General features: G+C 48.1%; 1 protein-coding gene, 2 long non-coding RNA genes and 1 pseudogene across 6 annotated transcripts in view; 2 read left to right on the forward strand and 2 right to left on the reverse strand.

The window, feature by feature from the left end:
* CEP85 (centrosomal protein 85) overlaps positions 1–4,351 on the reverse strand; it is a 44,529-nt gene extending 40,178 nt beyond the window's left edge. For 2 of the 4 annotated variants that reach the window (XM_054499350.2, XM_054499320.2), the window contains exon 1: positions 4,055–4,351. The gene's annotated coding sequence lies outside the window, so the exon portion shown is untranslated. Of the gene's footprint in view, positions 1–477; positions 656–4,054 lie in introns of all 4 variants that reach the window. The other 2 variants (XM_063658038.1, XM_063658048.1) reach the window with 2 other exon arrangements.
* A 4,576-nt stretch (positions 4,352–8,927) lies between these two features.
* On the reverse strand, positions 8,928–12,700 carry LOC129043018 (uncharacterized). The gene is made up of 3 exons (XR_008504270.2): positions 12,313–12,700; positions 11,322–11,432; positions 8,928–10,234 (listed from the first exon to the last, which is right to left on the reverse strand). It is a non-coding gene; the product is annotated as an uncharacterized LOC129043018 (long non-coding RNA).
* Positions 12,625–15,673, forward strand: LOC134738837 (uncharacterized). Its single transcript, XR_010124979.1, has 2 exons — positions 12,625–13,409; positions 14,103–15,673. It is a non-coding gene; the product is annotated as an uncharacterized LOC134738837 (long non-coding RNA).
* A 4,301-nt stretch (positions 15,674–19,974) lies between these two features.
* LOC129007115 (ADP-ribosylation factor-like protein 16) lies at positions 19,975–21,325 on the forward strand (annotated as a pseudogene).
* Positions 21,326–21,925: the final 600 nt, after the last annotated feature.

A 21,925-nucleotide genomic window follows, 5' to 3' on the forward strand; every position in this document is an offset into this window, starting at 1 on the left:
CCCCGTCTCTACTAAAAATACAAAAATTAGCCAGGCATGGTGGCAGGCACCTGTAATCCCAGCTACTCGGGAGGCTGAGGCAGGAGAATCGCTTGGACCTTGAAGGCGGAGGTTGCAGTGGGCCAAGATCGCACCATTGCACTCCAGCCTGGGCGACAGAGCAAGACTCCGTCTCAAAAAAAAAAAAAAAAAAGAGTTTGGGACAATTCACGGAACATAATTCTATCACTCTGGAGAAAAAAGAAGATATATGGTACTATTTCTCTAATGTACTTTAGTGACCTCTATAGTATTCTCTTAGTAACAACAACCCAAACCCTTATTAATTCACTGCATCTACAACAGAAAGGGTATCATCCTCCAGAATCCCAGTTCTTCACATACGGGGTGAGGGAAGCTTTGTTCAGTAATAAAAGCTTTAGTTTATGGCAAGTATGATTCAGTGAGTTAAATGATGATATAGAAGGATTAGATTACCTCCTCACTAGTGATTTCCTTTCTTGTCAATATCAAAATCCTTTTCTTCACTCCTTTCTTTAAAGGATAACAAAATAGTAGGCGCACTGGATTCTAAGGCGTTTCTAAATTCAGACAAGTTGAAAATACGGTGACAGAAGGAGAACTCCCAGTTACCCTATGACTCAGCAATTCCACACTGAAGTATACACCCAAGAGAAATGAAAACACAGGTTTACACAAAAGCTTCAATAAGAATGTTCATAGCATTATTTACAATAGCCAAAAAGTGGAAACAACACAAATGTCCATGAGCTAATGAATGGATACATAAAATGTGGTATATCCAAAAAACAGAATATTATTCAGCAATAAAAGGAAGTACTGATACATGTGACAACATGGATGAACACTGAAGACATGCAAAGTCAAAGAAGCCAAACAAAAGGCTTGATCCTATTTATATGAAATGTCAGAATAGGCAAATCCATAGAGACACAGATTAGTGATTGCAAGGGACTGAGAGGAGGGAGGGTAGGAGAATAGCAAGGGACTGCTAATGGATACCGGGTTTCTTTTCAGGGTGATCAAAATGTTCTGAGATTAGATAGTGGTGACTGACTGCACAACCTTGCCAATATATTAAAAACCTCTGAATTGCACACACATAAAATTAAATTTTATGGTACATGATATAAGCCAAAAATAAAATTCTAAGGCACCCCCAACCATCCGAATGGATCCCTCCCCTTGGCCAAGGGCATTCCAAAGTGAAGCTGAAAAACCTGTTAAGGCCATGATGGTGGTAGTGGTGGTGGAGTCCTACACCCCTCATTATACCCTCCTCCCTTCTGGAATTTAGGAAAAGCATTAACATTAACACAGATGTCTGTAAGAAACATTTACAACCTATTCTCTCTAAAGCCTGCTATTTGGAGGCTTCATCTGCACAATAAAACCTTGATCCCCAGGATACCTTAACCCAGACATTCCTTTCTATTGATAACAACTTTCAACCAACTGCCAATCAGAAAATTTTGAAATCTACCTATGACCTGGAAGCCCCCAACCCCTAAGAGTTGTCTTACCCTTCCAGATCAATGTAAATCTTACATGTATTTGACTGATGTCTCATGTCTGCCTAAAATGTTTAAAACCAGGGCACACGTTATCAGGATCACCTGAGGGCTGTGTCAGGGGCCACTGGTCACCCATATTGGCTCAGAATAAATCCCTTCAAATATTTCAGAGTCTGACCCTCATTGACAACAAATATCTCAAAAAAAAAAAAGAAAAGAAAAAAAGAAAGAAAGAAACCCCGTAAGGAGTAAAACAATACAAAATAAATCATTCTTGACTTAGGTTCAGAATTAGATGAGCTACTGGTGGAAATTTTTGGGACAACTGAAGGAGACAGAAATTTCCTGGAATAAAAATGAGAGAAGTGAATGTACAAGAAGTAACACAACCAGTTATAAAGCTTAGAAAGGGAGTGAATGGAGGCAGACAGAGAAAAAAAAAGCACCCAACAGGATTGGTTTCTGTAGCCCTTTAAACTACAGAAATAGTCATTCATTCAACAAACTTAACATGCATTCTGCACTTACTACCTATCAAACACTGTGCTCAACACTTTTTAGGTAACATGTCTCATGTTTCATGCTCACATCAACCCTATGAGGCAGTTACTATTATCCTCATTTTATGGATGAGAAAATAAAGGTTTAGAGTAGTGAAGGTCATACAGCTAGGAAGAGGCTTCAAAGCCAGGACTGTACTCTAACGCTACAGGAGTCTAGTCAGCATTCTACATGTGACAAAACACAAAAAAAGAGATCAAGCATGGCACCACAAGTTGGAGTTTCTGCCTCAGACAGCTAGAGCTGCAAGCCTCAATTATACGAGCAGTAAAAGCTCATAAAAGTTCTTCACTTTGTTCCTGGTCATCACCTAGGCTTTATTTCTCAAGTTGCTACCCAAGAATTAGATAATGACTGCCGTAAGTATTTTTCCCCTATAAGAATTACAATCTAAGTGTGGCCAGGCATGGTGACTCATGCCTGTAATCCCAGCACTTTGGGAGGCCGAGGCAGGCGGATCACCTGAGGTCGGGAGTTTGAGACCAGCCTGACCAACATGGAGAAATGCCATCTCTACTAAAAATACAAAATTATCCGTGCATGGTGGCGCATGCCTGTAATCCCAGCTACTCGGGAGGCTGAGGCAGGAGAATCGCTTGAACCCTGGAGGCGGAGGTTGCGATGAGCCGACATCGCGCCACAGCACTGCAGCCTGGGCAACAAGAGCAAAACTCTGTCTCCAAAAAAAAAAAAAAAAATTACAATCTAAGTGTGGAACATCACGCTTGGCAGCTGTTAAGAGAACCACATCAAGACAAGAGAGGATTTGAAGGGATACACAGACATCTGACACAGACACACGAAGGATCTCACACCATCACACTATTTTCACCGCCTTGACCATTCATTAAACCTTGTGAAAGAGAAGCCAAATCCTTGACAAGAAGTTGCCTTTACAAAGAGAAGTCGTGAGACATACAAAACCACCAGATCATTATAAAGCAGACAAGGTCTGAGGGCAAGTAAATGAGGCCTGGCTAGCTTCATCATCCTTGTATCACCACCGCCCCCTACTTATCCCAGTGTTCAATTCATCAACCGAAATTTACTGCGTGCCTACTATGCGCCTGATTCTGAGCCACGTGTTGGGAATATACTGGTGTAAAGGATCGCTCTCATTAACTGAGGTGAAGTAAGCGTTGAATATAGTGTTGAACAAATAAACCTGAACACACTAAACTTTCAGTTCAACCAAAGCACCAGCTCCTTCTCGCTGAAGGAAGCTTCCTCACCTTCCGCCCTACTGACATTTTGGGGGATTTTTCTTTGTTGTTGGGGGCGTCCTATACACAGTAGGCTGTGCAGCAGCATCCCTGGCTTCTTCGCACTAGATGCCAGTAGCAAGACCTGGAGCTGTGACTATCAAAAATGTTTCCAGACATCGACCAGTGTCCCCAGGGAAGCAAAATCGCCCCGGCCGAGAAGTACCGGGGTAAGGCCCCGCCAAGTGCTCTCCGTCCCACAACCTTAATTCTCTACACAGCCTTCCAATCTCGGCTCAAACTTCACCTCCTCGGGGAGGGCTCCCTGACCTCTCCGACTAGATCCGCGCCTTCTGTTTTGTGCTCTTTGTAAGATTTCTCCACTCTACCCTCACTGCGCGCCGAGGGATTACCCCGCTTAACGTCGACTCCCCTCCCAGGGCTGTGCGCTCCGCGAGGGCAAGGAATGCGCCGCCCGCTGTGTCCCTGGCTATCGGCACAGGGCCTGGCACGCAGGTAAAGCGACTGCCGTGGGGTGAACCACGGAGGGCAAAGCAAGGCAATGGGGGAAGCGAGGGGAATGGGACGCGAGAGGGTGTGTGCCGGGGCACTCGCTTCTGAGCGGAGGCGCATGCGCTTCCCTCTCCCCGGCCCCTCACGGTGGCAGGTCGCGAGCGTCTGAGGCTTCGCCGGAGCTATGGGAGGAGAGACAAGGTCGGCCACTAGGACTAGGGCTCCCGAAGGAGGAAAACTTACACGGTCCTGAAAGCTGGCGGCGAAATCCCTCACTCGGGAAGACTGACTGCAGCCACCACGTCTGCGGTGAGCGGCGGTTCCCTCCCTCAGCTCCTCTAACGGCCGTTGCACGCCCGCCAGGCCGCGCGCCACAGAACGCGCGTCGTCTGGCCCCACCCCGTTCTGCCGCCTCTGGCCAATCGGGAATCGAGCCGCGCCGGCTTCCCGCCCCTTTCTAATCCTTTTCTGACCAATCGGCAGTCGAGCCGCGTCGGTATCCCGCCCACACACGCTGCCCTCTGCTCAAGAGAGCCGGACGGGTCTTTCTGCGCATGACCACGTCGCCACTTGGCTCTTTGTCTGCCCCTTGTCCCGTTTTACCTGTAGGTGGAGCCCTGCTCACCTAGACCTGGAGGGGCCCTGCTGGGCCTGTGCAGGCTGGGAAGCTGGCGGCCCGGGGGCGGGGCTGGGGACAGGAGAATCCCACCCAACTTGCCTCACCCTCCTTCCATTCCAACGCCGGTCTATCAGTTCTCATACCTGAAGCAGGGGTTCAGGTTGTGACCAGGAGTTAGGGTGTGGCCTGGGTCACTGACTAGTCAGGGTCGAGGCTTGGTCTAGGTTGGAGGCAGTGGTCAGCCTGTGACCAAGGTTCAGGTTGAAGGGTAAAGGATCGGTCCTGCCTCCCTCCCGAAACTTGGTCCCCAGGAAAAGGAACCGTTAAGTCCATTTGCATTAATATGCGCTTGAAGAGTCAGACAGGAAAATTGTTTCAAAGGAGAACAGAACCATCAGTCAAAGGAATGAATCTCAGATAGTGAAATTCTGGGTATCTAGAAACTTGACTTGGCAGGGAGAGAGATTAAAAAGTTGTATAGGAGGCCGGGCGCAGTGGCTCACGCCTGTAATCCCAGCACTTTGGGAGACAGAGGAGGGCGGATCACGAGGTCAGGAGATCGAGACCATCCTGGCCAATATGGTGAAACCCCGTCTCTACTAAAAATACAAAAATTAGCTGGGTATGGTGGCGCGTGCCTGTAATCCCAGCTACTCGGGAGGCTGAGGCAGCAGAATCGCTTGAACCAGGGAGGCGGAGGTTGCAGTGAGCCGAGATCACGCCCCTGCACTCCAAAAAAAAGTTGTATGGAAAAAAAAGTTGTATAATTTCTTAGCTTTAAGAGCCAGACAAAGCGAGTTCATTACTGAATAAAAGTCACTCTAGAGGAAAGACCCTAGGAATGTGCCCCAAGGTTGTATCCTCTGCCCTCTCTTTTAGTATTTTAAGATAAGAATATAGGAGACATAAAATAGCAGATTTAATGGATAATGAAAATGAACCTGGGTATGATATGAAATTAGGACCGCAAGCCTCTGTTAATGTAAAGGCTAAAAAAAATGTTAAGACAGGGTGTCTAAATGAATAAATTTATGGACTGATGGGTAGAAAGCTAGAAAGTGTTAGTCCTGGGTGGGCACGGTGGCTCACGCCTGTAATCCCAGCACTTTGGGAGGCCAAGGCAGGTGGATCACTTGAGGTCCGGAGTTTGAGACCAGCCTGTGGCCAACATGATAAAACCCTGTCTCTACTAAAAATACAAAAATTAGCCAGATGTGGTGGTGGGCACCTGTAATCCCAGCTACTGGGGAAGCTGGGGCAAGAGAATCACTTGAACTCAGGAGGAGAGGTTGCAGTGAGCCAAGATCACTGCACTCCAGCCTGGGCAACAGAGCGAGGTTCTGAAAGAAGGAAGGAAAGAAGGAAAGAAAGAAAAAGAAAAAAAGAAAGAGAAAGAAGAGTCAGAAAACGTTGAAAGGCTTCCATTTCTTTTGTGAAAGGCATATGTGAGGAGGGAGGGAACAGGGGCATCTAGAGGACTGAGAAGAATTAGGAAGATGTGAGTTGCTGATACAGAGGATAGAAGAGAAATCCAACTGGAAACATAGTGGAAGTGTTGAGATTTAAATTTACAAATAGCAAACAGTACATTTGTACAGTTCTTTGTAACAGATATCTATAGTTTAAAAGTAATTCCATTATCTACTGTCAATTTTCTTTTTTGTTTGTTTTGTTTTGAGACAGAGTCTTGCTCTGTCACCCAGGCTGGAGTGCAGTGGCACGATCTCAGCTCACTGCAACCTCTGCCTCCCAGGTTCAAGCAATTCTCCTGTCTCAGCCTCCTGAGTAGCTGGGGCTACAGGCACCCACCACTACACCTGGCTAATTTTTGTATTTTTAGTAGAGACGCGGTTTCACCATGTTGGCCAGGCTGATCTCAAACTCCTGACCTCAGGTGATCCGCCCGCCTTGGCCTCCCAAAATGCTGGGATTACAGGCATGAGCCACCGTGGCCGGCCCTACTGACAATTTTCAAATGTGAATGACTTGTCATATGTATATATATACATATATGCTAGTCAGGGTTATGGCACAGTCTGAGACTAGGGTCAGGGCTTGGTCTGGGTTGGAGGCAGTGGTCAGCCTGTGACCAGGGTTCAGTTTGAAGGGTAAGGAATCGGTCCTGCCTTTCTCCCCAAACTTAGTCCCCAGGAAAAGGAACCATTAAGTCCATTTGCGTTAATATGAGCTTGAAGAATCAGACTGGAAAATTGTTTCAAAGGAGGAACACACACACACACACACACACACACACACACACACATGCATTTGAGAAGGGGTCTCTTTATGTTGCCCAGCCTGGGCTCAAACTCCTGGGCTCAGGCTATCCTCCTGTTCAACCTCCAGAGTAGCTGGGACTACAGGCATGTGCCACCACTCCCAGCTCATTTATATTTTAACAGAGACTTTTGGTCCTAGTTTCAGAGAATATTCATGACCAACCTCTTTAGATATATTCTTTTTTTTTTTTTTTGAGATGGAGTCTTGCTTTGTTGCCCAGGCTGGAGTGCAGTGGAGCGATCTTGGCTCACTGCAACCTCTGCCTGCCAGGTTCAAGCGATTCTTCTGCCTCAGCCTCCTGATTAGCTGGGACTACAGGCGCACGCCACCATGCCTGGCTAATTTTTGTATTTTTAATAGAGACGGGGTTTCACCATGTTGGCCAGTCTGGTCTCAAATTCCTGACCTCGTGATCCACCCACCTTGGCCTCCCAAAGTGTTGGGATTACAGGTGTGAGCGCCTGGCCAATATGAGATATTCTTAAATCGTCAGTTACATTATTATTTTTAAAAGATTGCTGGATGTATTAGTCTGTTCTCAGCATGAGAACAGACTAATGTTCACTGGGTAAGACATACCTGAGACTAGGTAATTTATAAAGGGAAGAGGTTTAATTGACTCACAATTCCACAGGGCTGGGGAGGCCTCAGGAAACTTACAGTCACGGCAGAAGGGGAAGCAAACACATCCTTCTTCACATGGTGACAGCAAAGAGAAGTGCCCAGCAAAAAGGGGAAAAGCCCCTTATAAAACCATCAGATCATGTGAAAAGTCACTTTTATGAGACCAGCACGAGGGCAACCGCCCCCATGATTAAATTACCTCCTATCAGTTCCCTCCTATGACACATGAAGATTATGGGAACAAGATGAGATTTGGGTAGGGACACAGCCAAATCATATCACTGAATATTTTAATAAAACATATCAAGTATACTATGACTTAATGACTGAAAAGGGACAGGGTTAGGCCAGATGTGACCCACCTCAGTATAAAAAAAAAAAATTGCAACTTAGTTACAATCATATAATTAGAGTTATCACTTTCATATGCACTGTGTTGTCTGGTGGATTATTTTATAAGCATCTATTGTTACACAGCACTGAGGCTTCTTTAACGTGGTCAACTAATTTAGTTTAAATGCAATAGCTTCCTTGTTTACTTAATTTTATTTCATTTATTTTCTTTTTGAGATATTTAAGCAGAGTCAATATTTTGTCCCTATCCTTCAAGATATATATGTATATATTTTTCTACTTCCCTTCTTCCCTCAGGATATATTTTATCTATTTATTTTTGAGACAGAGTCTTGCTCTATCACCCAGGCTGGAGTGCAATGGCACAATCTTGGCTCACTGCAAACCTCCACCTCTTGGGTTCAAGCGATTCTCCTGCCTCAGCCTCCCAAGTAGCTGGGATTACAGGCACCTGCCACCACACCCAGCTATTTTGTATTTTTAGTAGAGACAGGATTTCACTATTATGGCCAGGCTGGGCTTGCATGCCTAACCCCAGGTGATCCACCCACCTCAACCTCCCAAAATGTGGGGATTACAAGCGTGAGCCACAGTGCCTGGCCAGGATACATTTTAAATAATGGCAAGGGCTAATGCCTTCGATAGCAGGACTGTTTAAAGTCTACTACAGACGTATAAAGTCAATATGAAATGTAATTTATTGCTGATTTAATAAATGTGTGACTTTGATGTGCATGAAAAAATAATATGGACTGATCATTTGACATGATTTTTTTCAGGAGCTGTTAAGGCATTAAAGACAACAAAATAGTCCTGCAAATGAATTTTTTTTTTTTTTTTTTTTTTTTTTTTGAGACGAAGTCTCACTCTGTCACCCAGGCTGGAGTGCAGTGGCGTGATCTCGGCTCACTGCAATCTCTGCCTCCTGGGTTCATGCCATTCTCCTGCCTCAGCCTCCTGAGTAGCTGGGACGACAGGCTCCCGCCACCACGCCCGGCAAATTTTTTGTGTTTTTAGTAGAGACGGGGTTTCACCGTGTTAGCCAGGATGGTCTCGATCTCCTGACCTCGTGATCCACCCGCCTTGGCCTCCCAAAGTGCTGGGATTACAGGCGCGAGCCACCGTGCCCGGCCAACCTGCAAATGAAATATTAAGACTGTTAAATTTAAATTAAATTTAGATTTTTATTATTATTATTTTTTTACAAGGTCTTACTGTCACCCAGGCTGTAGTACAGTGGCAGTAACACAGCTTACTGCAGCCTTGACCTCCTGGGCTCAGGTGATTCTCCCACCTCAGCCTCCTGAGTAGCTGGAACTACAGGTACACACCACCATGCCTGGCTAATTTTTAAATTTTTTGTAGAGAAGAAGGTCTCACTATATTGCCCAGACTGCTCTGAAACTCTTGGGCTCAAGCTATCTGGCACAACTTGGCCTCCCAAAGTGTTGGGATTACAGGTGTGAGCCACTGTGCCTGGCCAAATTTAACTTTTATTGTGTTGCTTGTACTCATGTTTTCCCCCAGGAAATTAATTTCTAAAATAATCGTGGATATTAATAAAAAATTGTATTTCAAAAATGAAACATCAAAAGAAGGCACAGGACCTTCCTGTGTTTTTGTGAAATTCTACCTTATGGGTAGGTCCCACCTCTGCCAACTTATAAACCCTGTCTTGCTTCCTGGTCCTCACTACCTACTCCCCAAACTCAACTGTTTTCTCTGTAAGGTCAAAGACTCTGTCTTTTGTACTGTTGAATCCCCCAGGCCTAATACAGTTAACAAGTGCATAACAGATTCCAACCTGTTTTTGAATAAAGGAATGATATTCACACAAACACTGCTGCCATATCCACCCTCTACTAGGAAGGGGGAGCTAATGAGGTCAGAAATAATTAAGGGGCAGGAGAAGGAGGCTTGGATAATAGTGTGTGTATACATTTATCCTCATTCTGAAATTGAATAGTTCGTGCCCATTTTGCAGAAAAAAAGAAAGGAGACTTAGGGCCAGCTGGCCAAGGCCCAGGAACTTTCCCTGGAATGACAGTCATAGAGTCCCCATGTTGAAGCAGAGATCATCGGTTCAAACTCTCATTTTACATATGGAGAGATAGAGGATAAAGTGACTTCTCCCTGCCATCCCCAACCCCCTCAATATAAGATCTGGATTGCACAGAAAGGAGTTAGACAAAGTAGAATTCCCGGCTGTTTATTAGCCATACCCTCTGCACCTCCCCATACCATACTAAGTAACTCAATCTCCCCCTAGAAGAGTTCCAGAGATGGGAAGCAAAGGTGGGATGAGGAAGCAGAGCCCAAGGCTGATCAGCCACACTCCTTACCAGATGTTGGTTTCATCTGCACCCCCAACCTCTCTGGTCCCTAACAATAAGATGGACTACTTGCTTTCCCTAAATCTTCCTCCACTCTACCCTTGCCTCAGGCGAGTAAAACTAGAGGCCAAGGACTAGGGTTGGAGGAGGTATCAGGCTTCTATCCCAGCATCCAGCCTATCGCTATCAGAAGAAAGATGGCCATCCAGGCTCCTGCAAGAAAGAAAGAAATGATTATAAAACAGAATTAAGTGGCATTGAGAGCAGGGGAAACTTTTTAGGCTTAGATATTCCCCTTTAGGGAATTATTTAGAAATCCATTCATTCATTCAACTAGCTTTCTTGGAACTGACTGTGTGTAAGTTAAACTGGGGGTGGCAAGGGTGGGGATGAAAGGCACTCTAGTTCAGTGTGGACCCTGCTCAGCCACCTTCACTTGTCCTTGTTACCTGTCTGGCTCTGTATCTTGAATTTTCTTTCTTTTTTTTTTTAGAGACAGGGTCTCACTCTGTCTCCCAGGCTGGAGTGTGGTGGTGCCATCATAGCTCACTGCACCCTCAAACTCCTGGTCTCAAGCGATCCTTCTGCCTCAGCCTCTCAAGTAGCTGGGATTACAAGCATGTGCCATGATGCCCAGCTAATTTTTAAATTTTTTATAGAGACAGTGTCTTGCTGTGTTGTCCAGGCTGGTGTCAAACTCCTGGCCCCAACCACTCCTCCCATTTTGGTCTCGCAAAATGCTGAGATTACAAGTGTGAGCCACTGCATGGCCTGTATCTTGAATTTTCACCTCCTACCTACTTGCCCCTGTATCTTGAATTTTCAATCATTTCTGGATAGACTCAGGTTCTGATGAAGGATAAACCACCAGCCCCACAATGACAAGTGCCACGTACTGTTGAGACCCAAGAAGCTGAGACTCAAGTTAACTTCCAGGCACGATGGCTCACGCCTATAATCCCAGCATTTTGGGAGGCTGCGGCAGGCAGATCGTCTGAGGTCAGGAGTTCGAGACCAGCCTGGCCAACGTGGTGAAACCTTCCCTCTACTAGAAGTACAAAAATTAGCTGGGCATGGTGGCGCATGCCTGTAATCCCAGCTACTTGGGAGGCTGAGGCAGGAGAATGGCTTGAACCCCGGGGGCGGAGGTTGCAGTGAGCTGAGATTGCACCACTGCACTCCAGCCTGGGCAACAGAGTGAGACTTTGTCTCAAAAAAAATAAATAAATAAAAATAAAGGGTTAACTAACTTCTCTCAGGTCATATAGAGTGGAGCAGAAACAAAATCCAAAACCAGCACCTGCCAAGACCCAGCAGCGTGTCTCCTCAGACCCTGGTGCAACCATCAGAACTTCATCACAGCAATCTCTTTGTTCCAACCTGCTGAGCTTCTGCTGCTGGAGGCATTGGACTATGAAACCACATAGAACGAGAGATCAAGCTTAAGGTGCCATTCTGGCAGGACAAGGCTAGCATTCTCTCATTATTTTATCAAGATTGGGCAAAGGGCTTGGTCTCTTTGAAACTGAGATTCAGAAGGGTGTGATGATGGACCTGCCTCTAATAAGAATGGACTTAGTAGAAGATGGGCTTTCCCAAGAGGGTTGGAGTTGTTTTGTTTGTTTGTTTTTGTTTTTTGAGACGGAGTCTCGCTCTGTCACCCAGGCTGGAGTGCAGTGGCACGATCTTGGCTCACTGCAAGCTCCGCCTCCCGGGTTCACGCCATTCTCCTGCCTCAGCCTCCCGAGTAGCTGGGACTACAGGCGCCCGACCCCACGCCCGGCTAATTTTTTTTTTTTTTTTTTTTTAGTAGAGACAGGGTTTCACCTTGTTAGCCAGGATGGTCTCGATCTCATGACCTCGTGATCCGCCCGCCTCGGCCTCCCAAAGTGCTGGGATTACAGGCGTGAGCCACCGCGCCCGGCGAGGGTTGGGGTTTTGAAGGACCATTATGGAATAGAAAGAAGGGAGAGACTGTTTCTAGATCATTAAGAAAGATTCACCAAAAAAAGGTTGGCACGAGGGACAGCCTGGGACAAGAGTGATCTGGTGTGACAGGAAAGGTGAGAATGGAAGGAGACAGGCAGAGAAGGCTCAGACTTGAAGTCACTCACTCTTGACTGAGTGAGACCAGGTGAGGAGAGCAGAGGGGAAGCCGAGGAGGACGTGGGCTCGGGGAGAAGACTTGCATTTAGGGAAGAGTGGAGGGCATGAAGGAAGGAGGGGACAGAGCAGGTCGGTAGGAGGCTCTGGAAGAGGAGTCAGGGAGGCCCCAGAAATGATCCATTTACCGCTTATTATTCGGATGGTCCCTAATACTATCCAGCTGCCGCCGCGCTCCAGGCCCTCCCGCGTTCAGATCTCCCAGGAGCGATCCCTCCCAGGCGAGTTCTTCTGTGTACAAGCTTGTGGGCAACGCAAGCACAAGGGTGGCGAAGCCGGCCAGGCGAGGACTTTGCCAGAGACCCCAGGGTAGCCCCACCTCCCTCCCCGCCCCAAGTGAGTTCACCAATCCACAAGACCTAGGTCTTCAAAATCCCGCCCCGTCTTCCACAAGCCCCGCCCCCAGCAGGACTGGCCAGTCACCAGCACTGCAGTCCCCCAGGCCCCGCCTCAGCCCCGCTTCCGTGAAGACGGCGCAGTTGGGAGTCCGGCTACCCACCCTGCCCGGCAGGAACTGCTTTGCAGGCAAGGCTGCGGCGGCTGCGCAGGAGGCCCCGGGGCTGCCCACTCACTGGTTGGCACAGGCGTCTCGCCCGCGTGTCACACACGGTCACTCGGCCGTTCAGGTAGAGTGTATCGCTGCTCGAGAAGCGGATCAGGTTGAAGGCCAAGGTCACCTCCAGAGAGGCCCCGTTGGCCCGCAGGCCCTGGAGCAGCCGGTTGCTGATGGGGCAGCTGTGGGGAGAGGCAGCGTCACGGGCCCGCGGTGCCGATGGATGACACCGAGCACCGTTGCCCACTTTTTACGTTTGCTTGTATAGGTGCAGATGCTGGTTTCATGCTGAGAACTTTACATGGATTGTTTCATTTCATCCTCACCGATCCCATGAAGAAGACAATACTTTTGCCCCCCACCACCCCTTTTTTAAAGATGAGGAAACTGAGGCTCAAACTGAGGTTCAAAAAGCGTTGCCCAAGGTTCTGCAGGGAGCAGCCCGGCCCCAGCGCGCGCCCACACCCTTAATCACTGGGTTCTATTTCCTCCTGACAAAGGAGGAATGACAGGCGAGGACAGGTTTGGCCGTGGTGTGTTTCAGAGCCTGGACTCTGGAGACTGATGGTGTGTCCTGGGTGAAGTCGCCTAAACTCCGAGTCTTCTCTTGTTCTCTCAGCTGTAAAGTGGTGGAAATAATACTTCACAGGGTTGTTTGGAGGAATAAATAAGGTAATAAATGATTCCCTGTGCTCTGTGAAGCCTTGTTACTAAAATATGACCTAGAAGTCGGGAGATCCAAGTCCTTCCCAAGAATGTTGAGGAAGAACTTGGATTTACTATCTCTGTGTTCCCAACACGTAGCAAGATCTGAGTGTGAACTGAGCCTCAGTTTCTCTATAAAGTGGGAATGAAAATATAACTATCTCGGCTGGGCGCGGTGGCTCACGCCTGTAATCCCAGCACTTTGGGAGGCTGAGGCGGGTGGATCACCTGAGGTCAAGAGTTCGAGACCAGCCTGGCCAATATGGTGAAACCCCATATCTACTAAAAATACAAAAATTAGCCAGGTGTGATGGCCGGTGCCTGTAGTCCCAGCTACTCCGGAGGCTGAGACAGGAGAATTGCTTGAACCTGGGAGGCAGAGGTGGCAGTGAGCCGAGATCGTGCCATTTCACTTCAGCCTGGGTGACAGAGCGAGACTCCATCTCAAAAAAAAAAAAGAAAAGAAAAGAAAATATAACTATCTCATAGAGTGTGTTGTGAGGCTTAAATGAGTTAATATATGTGAAGTGATTCAAACTGTGTCTGGCGTAGAGTCAATGCTATGTCAGTATTAGATACTATTAGCTACTAAATATAATGAATGTCCAATATATAACATATATATATAGCACTCTGAAATGTTGTTTCTTTGTTTTTTAGTTTTATCATTGTAGGCCCTCAGTAATCGAGCAAAGAATAAAAGAAATGCATGTTATTTGTTGGCTGCAAGATCTCGGGCAGGCTTTAATCTCTGAGCCTTAATTTACTTATCTGCAAAATGGGAATGATAGCATTATTCAAGAAACATTCACCCAGCACTTACTTTCTTCCAGCGTTTGCATGCCAGGGATACCAAGAAGAGTGACAGAATCTGTGCTCAAGGGTATAAAAGCACCCAGCACAAGCCAAATCCAGGGGCTGGTCTGGCACTCACAGGAGGTTACCAGGCCTGAATGACCCTTACCTCTTGTTCACAAAGTGTTAGGTGGCCTTAACAGCACCTGTCCTGGAGATGTTGGTGCTGGCAAAGACCTCACTGACCACCAGGGCAGATCAGTCTGGATCACTGCTTATTGTCTTGAGGACCATGTAGAGGGGCATGCCAAGAGGAACTGTTCTGTTTTCAAGCAGAGTTGAGAGCTGAAGGTCTGTGAAGATGCCCAAGATGACGATGGTGTCCCCAGTGCCCAGAACATGGATGGTGCTATATCTGGAGAGAGACAAGAGTGAAACCCTCATCATGAAACCCCAGAGGGAGACACATTCACCCACACCTTCTGCCTCTGCAAGGTCACTGAGCACTGGTAACCACAGAGAATAAAGGGCGGACAGAACAAACCTGCTTACCTTCTTCCTGGTCTGCCTAAAAAGTGAGGTGCCACGTCATAGATCCCCAGACCTAGGACCCCTGAAGCTATCCACAGTAATTTACATAAACAACTTGTATGTATTCCTTCATAGAAGCATCTTTTTTTTTTAATTGAGACAGGGTCTCACTCTGTTGCCTGTCCTGGAGGGCAGTGGCATGATTATGGCTCACTGCAGCCTCGACCTCCCAGGCTCAAACAATCCCTCCACCTCAGCCTCCCAAGTGGCTAAGACTATAAGCACACACCATCAAGCCCAGCCTGAAGCATCTCTTTTTTTTTTTTTTAATTTTTTTATTGTCTTTATTGAGATATAATTCACATAATATAAAAGTTACCCATTTAAAGTTTACAACTAACTGATCACAACCAGTCATAGGTTTCTTTGTTCCTTCTCTACTCCCACTGCTTCACATGACTCGCCTTTTTAAAAAAGTGTACAATTCAAGGATTTTAATACAGTCACAGTTGTTCAACCATCACCCTAAGTTCCAGAAAATTTTCATCACCCCAGAAAGAAACCTCCTACCTATTAGCAGTCACTCCTCATTCCCACCACCCCTCCAGCCCTAAGCTACCACTACTCTCTGCTTCTATAAATTTCCTATTCTGGGCTTTTCATATAATTCTTATTATAGAATTATAAATTCTACAATAAGTGGTCTTTGTGACCGGCTTCTATTGCTATCCATAATGTTTTCAAGGTTCATCCACATTGTAGCATGTATAAGTGCTTCATTCTTTTTTATGGCTAATATTCCATTGTATGACTATATTGCATTTTATTTATCCATCAAGTGATGGACACTTGGTTGTTTTTACTATTTGGCGATTATAAACAATGCTGCTATGCACATTAATGTATGAGTTTTTTGTGGATATATGTTTTTATTTCTCATGCATGTATACCTAGGAGTGGAATTGCTGGGCCAGCCATATGGTAACTTTATGTTTAAAATGTTAAGGAACTGCCAAAGCAGCTGTACCACTTTACATCTCCACTAGGAATGTATGAGAGTTCCATTTATCCATATAGTTGCCAACACCTGTTATTACTAATTATCTTTTTTGTTATAGCTATTTTATTATAGCTATCCTAGTGGATGTGAAATGGTTTCTCATTGTGGTTTTGATTAGCATTTCCCTAATGACTAATGATGTTAAAAGGGGAAGAAAAACCTGTTTTTCTTTTTTTTTTTTTCTTTTTTTTAAGTATTTATTGATCATTCTTGGGTGTTTCTCGGAGAGGGGGATGTGGCAGGGTCATAGGATAATAGTGGAGAGAAGGTCAGCAGATAAACACATGAACAAAGGTCTCTGGTTTTCCTAGGCAGTGTTTGTGACCCTAGGTACTTGAGATTAGGGAGTGGTGATGACTCTTAACGAGCATGCTGCCTTCAAGCATCTGTTTAACAAAGCACATCTTGCACCGCCCTTAATCCGTTTAACCCTGAGTTGACACAGCACATGTTTCAGAGAGCACGGGACTGGGGGCAAGGCCATAGATCAACAGCATTCCCAGGCAGAAGAATTTCTCCTAGTACAGAACAAAATGGAGTCTCTTGTGCCTACTTCTTTCTACACAGACACAGTAACAAACTGATCTCTCTTTCTTTTCCCCAAATTTCCCCCTTTTCCTTTCAACAAAACTGCCATCGTCATCATGGCCCATTCTCGATGGTCACTGTCTCTTTGGAGCTGTTGGGTACACCTCCCAGACAGGGCGGCCGGGCAGAGGCGCTCCTCACCTCCCAGACGGGGCGGCCGGGCAGAGGCGCTCCTCACCTCCCAGACGGGGCGGCCGGGCAGAGGCGCTCCTCACCTCCCAGACGGGGCGGCCGGGCAGAGGCGCTCCTCACCTCCCAGACGGGGCGGCCGGGCAGAGGCGCTCCTCACTTCCCAGACGGGGTGGCTGGGCCTAGGCGCTCCTCACATCCCAGACGGGGCGGCCGGGCAGAGACGCTCGTCACTTCCTATACGGGATGGCGGCCGGGCAGAGGCGCTCCTCACTTCCCAGATGGGGCAGCCGGGCAGAGGCGCTCCTCACTTCCCAGACGGGGCGGCCGGGCAGAGGGGCTCCTCACATCCCAGACGATGGGCGGCCAGGCAGAGACGCTCCTCACTTCCTAGACGGGGTGGCGGCCGGGCAGAGGCTGTAATCTTAGCACTTTGGGAAGCCAAGGCAGGCAGCTGGGAGGTGGAGGTTGTAGTGAGCCGAGATCACACCACTGCACTCCAGCCTGGGCAACATTGAGCATTGAGTGAGTGAGACTCCGTCTGCAATCCCAGCACCTCGGGAGGCCGAGGCGGGCAGATCACTCGAGGCCAGGAGCTGGAGACCAGCCCGGTCAACACGGCGAAACCCTGTCTTCACCAAAAATACAAAAACCAGTCAGGCGTGGTGGCGCGCGCCTGCAATCCCAGGCACTCGGCAGGCCGAGGCAGGAGTATCACAGGAGTCCGAGGCAGGGAGGTTGCAGCAAGCTGAGATCATGGCAGTACAGTCCAGCTTCGGCAACAGAGGGAGACCGAAGAAAGAAGGGGGGAGAGGGGGAGAGAGGGGAGTGGGAGGGGGAGGGGGAGGGGAAGAAGAGGGAGAGGGAGATGGAGAGGGAGAGGGAGAGGGATGAAGCATTTCTTTTCTTCCGCTAATACTTTGAATTTCCATCTAAGAGGTGCCTCTGTTTGAGCATAGGGGAACAACATCCTGAGGGTGCTAACTCTTGTGCTTGGATTAGAGGTAGAGAGGTAGAGAACTCAGTAGGCTCCCAGGGCCCAGCCAGAGTGGAAGCTGATGAGGCAGAACTTACAGGAAAGAGAATACCTGGTAGGGGTGGGTCTGGCTGACATTCACCACCAGGGGATATGTGCAGCTGAAGCTGAGCATTGTGGAGTCATTGCTGATGAAGCCAGGGAGAACCTGCAGAAGCTGCACCTCCAGAGAGTACAGGGCGTGGCTGCTGTTGGTCTAGAGAGGACAAGAAGACTGCCATTACTCTCAGATCTCCAGAGGAGATGCCTTCTCCCACCCTCATTTGCTGCAAGTTGTTTACTTATTTAATTTAATTTAATTAATTTTTTTTTTTTGAGACAGAGTCTCACTCTGTTGCCCAGGCTGGAGTGCAGTGGCGCGATCTTGGCTCACTGCAACCTCCGCCTCCCCGGTTCAAGTGATTCCTGGCCGCAAGTTGTTTATTTAAATAAAAGTGATTGCTGGGCGTGGTGGCTGTAATCCCAGCATTTTGGGAGGCCGAGGCAGGTGGATCGCTTGAGGTCAGGAGTTCCAGACCAGCCTGGCCAATACGATGAAACCCTGTCTCTACTAAAAATACAAAAAATTAGCTGGTCATGGTGGCAGGCGCCTATAATCCCAGTTATTCGGGAGGCTGAGGCAGGAGGATCACTTCAATCCGGGAGGCAGGGGTTGGAGTGAGCAGAGATCCTGCCACTGCACTCCAGCCTGGGTGACAGAGCAAGACTCTGTCTCAAGAAAAAAAAAAAAGAAAAAAAAAGTGGTAGCTGAAGTTTACTGAGCATGGGCTGTATTCCAGGCACTGTGGCTTAACCACAACTCTCTGAGGGGAGTTATCCCATTTTACAGAAGAGCAAACAGGCTTAGAAAGGTTAAAAGTCTTATCCGGGCTGGGCACTGTGGCTCACGCCTGTAATCCCAGCACTTTGGGAGGCCGAGGAGGGTGGATCAACTGAGGTCAGGAGTTAGACACCAGCCTGACCAACATGGAGAAACCCCGTCTCTACTGAAAATACAAAATTACCTGGGCTTGGTGGTGCATGCCTGTTATCCCAGCTACTCGGGAGGTTGAGGCAGGAGGATCACTTGAACCTGGGAGGTGGAGGTTGCGGTGAGCGGAGATCATGCCACTGCACTTCAGCCTGGGCAACAAGAGCGAAACTCCATATCAAAAAAAAAAAAAAAAGTCTTATCCAAAGCAAGTAATGGAGCCAGAATTCTCTGTTTCCAGGGCTTGTATGTGTGTGGTTTGTTTTTTCTGTTTGTTTTTGTTTTTTTGTTTTGTTTTGTTTTTTTGAGACAAGGTCTCGCTCTGTCGCCTAGGCTGGAGTACAGTGACGTGATCTTGGCTCACTACAACCTTCACCTCCAGAGTTGAAGCGATTCTCATGCCTCAGCCTCCTGAGTAGCTGGAATTACAGGGGCACGCTACCATGCCCTGGTAATTTTTGTTTTTTTAGTAGAGATGGGGTTTTATCATGCTGGCAAGGCTGGTCTCAAACTCCTGACCTCAAGAGATCAGCCTACTTTGGCCTCCCAAAGTGCTGGGATTACTGGCGTGAGCCACCAGGCCTCTGATTCCAAGGCTCATGTTCTTGACCTCTGGGCCAGTGGTTCTCAAGTTTCAATGTGCATTTTAGAATCCCTTGGGAAAAATAAAAGAATCACTGGGGTGCTTATTAAAATGCCAAGTCCTGGTCTTTATCCCAAGATTTGAATATCTTTTTCAGATTTTGTTTATATAGGTTTTTGTTTGTTCGTTTGTTTGTTCTTAGAGACAGGGTCTCCCTATGCAGCCTAGGCTAGATTTGAACTCCTGGCCTCAAGCTATCCTCCTGCCTCAGCCTCCAGGGTAGCTGGGATTACAGGTGTGCATCATCATTCCCAGCTATCTAGGTTTTTTGTTTGTTTGTTTGTTTTAAGAATCAAAATGGCCCACAGTAAGTGTCCGCCCCCGCGGGTGGAGTTGAGCAGGGTCAGCTCTGCGCTTGGCGAAGAGCTCTGGGCTCCTCTAAGTGCACATCGAGGCGCAGAAGGTCAGGTCTTGACTTAAGGCCAGCCTTCAGGAGCCAGGGACAGCCTGAGCTGAGGATACCTGGCACGGGATGCGGGGGCCTGCCGCCCTCCACGGGCATTTCCTCTCCCCTCGCAACGGGTTCCTGTGGCTGGTCACCCCCACAGCAAGTCCAACTACTGATGGGCGTCGGTCTCTGCTCGCCGTTCCTGCCTTAGGGACTGAGCCCTTGGACAATGGGTCTGCGGGGTTCAGGCCACCGTGTAAGGTGTGGGCACGGTGCTCTTCAGGAGTTCACAACGGGACAGAGCTTGTATTGTTCTCTTTGCATAGTGGTTTTCCCTACAGGTGGAAATCTTACTGATATCGTGGCACACAGAAAGATCACCATCCGGGAGCTGGCAGGAATGGTGCATGGGCCGCATCTGGTCCAGTTACTATGGAAACTGCCTTCTCTCCTGGTAGGTTGTAATCCTATATGGGCTTCCTTTAGGGAAGTATGTCTACATTTCTGTGATGTCCAGTCCCCAACCTTGCTGTGTGTAGAACGGCGTTTTGGTTATTTAGTGACTATACTAGTCATGGAAACAGGTCCTACGCTAGTGTTGCTTCCTGCTGGGCACCCTTTCTAGTTTCTGGTGCTTGTGCTCCCAGGCCCCCGGTAGGAGCTCACACAGGGCTTGCTGAGGGCAGGGCTGCTGCTCCATAGAGAACAGACTTAGCCCTCTGTGTCGCTCCCCGGTACGTCTGTGTTTATGTTGGATTTTCACGTGCCTCTGGTTGGTCCCATCTTCACAAGGCCTGTGCCCCAGATTCCAGTATGGAGAACTGATGGCCACATGAGGACAGAGACGAGTGACACCAGGTCGTCCTCATAAAACTCGATTCCCTCTGCTTCTGCCTGTTCCCAAAGCTCTGTTTAAAGCTGTTTTGGGCCGGGCGCGGTGGCTTACTCCTGTAATCCCAGCACTTTGGGAGGCCGAGGTGGGTGAATCACGAGGTCAGGAGATGGAGACCATCCTGGCTAACATGGTGAAACCCCGTCTCTACTAAAAGTACAAAAAATTTGCCGGGTGTGGTGGTGGGTGTCTGTAGTCCCAGTTACTCAGGAGGCTGAGGCAGGAGAATCATTTGAACCTGGGAGGTGGAGGTTGCAGTGAGCCGAGATCGTGCCACTGCACTTGGAGTGAGACTCCGTCTCAAAAAAAAAAATGCAGTTTTGCTCTCCCAGTGCCAGGTCTGTGAGGCCCGGGGGAGGAAGTTTGGCAGCAGGGCGTTGCTGCCATCTTTTTCTTTTTCCCCAGTTCATGATGGACGCCTCTGACCCCACCCAGCTCTCTGCATCCCTGTGTGCAGCTCTTAGGTCTCCTTTCTGCAGAACAACTTGCAGAAGCATCGGTGCTGTTACTACTTTTCAATAAAATGTACACGTCTCTGAGCTGAGAGGGAGCACAGCGGGGGCAGGGGCTCCCTAGGAGTACAGCCGGGACCATGGCTCGGTAGGGAGGTGGTGTGGCTGGGGGTCCGGGGCAGGTGTGTGGTGGTCACTACTCTGATGTGGCACTTCTTTCACTCCAGCGACCTACCCTGTTACATGTCCACAGAGGAGATGAAGTTATTAATCAGGCCTCCAGACGTCATTGCTTGTGCCAAGCAGAACATCACCATGGCAGAAATCAGCGCCTGTGAAGGCACTGGCTTGGCAGGGGTGCTGGCCTGGCTCCAGGCCACCCACAGAGCCAACGGTTGACTACATGGCAGAGGCGCGGCTGGCCTGCGCTGGGGAGAGGTGGCAGAGGGCAATATGGCTTCGCTGCCAATAGTTTCTTCTCACAGGGGCAGAATAACCCAAAGTAACCCTACGTGATGGGGCTCTGTGCTGAGATGCAATGATGGGTAAACTGAGGCATGTGGAGATGGAAGTTGACATCTGGCCTCTGAAAAAACTGTCCCCAGGGGCCGGGCACAGTGGCTTATGCCTGTAATCCCAGCACCTTGGGAGGTTGAGGTGGGTGGATCACCTGAGGTCAGGAGTTCGAGACCAGCCTGACCAACATGGAGAAACCATGTCTCTACTAAAAATACAAAATTAGCCGGGCATGGTAGCGCATGCCTGTAATCCCAGCTACTTGGGAGGCTGAGGCAGGAGAACCCCTTGAACCCGGGAGGCGGAGGTTGCGGTGAGCCGAGATCACGCCATTGCACTCCACCTGGGCAACAAGAGCGAAACTCCATCTTAAAAAAAATAAGAAATAAATTAAAAAAAAACCTGTTCCCCCTCTCCACAAAAAAAAAAAAAAAAGGACCGGTTATGGTGGCTCATGCCTATAATCCCAACACTTTGGCAGGC

Source organism: Pongo pygmaeus, chromosome 1 (assembly GCF_028885625.2).
Source record: "Pongo pygmaeus isolate AG05252 chromosome 1, NHGRI_mPonPyg2-v2.0_pri, whole genome shotgun sequence".
Classification (NCBI taxonomy): domain Eukaryota; kingdom Metazoa; phylum Chordata; class Mammalia; order Primates; family Hominidae; genus Pongo; species Pongo pygmaeus.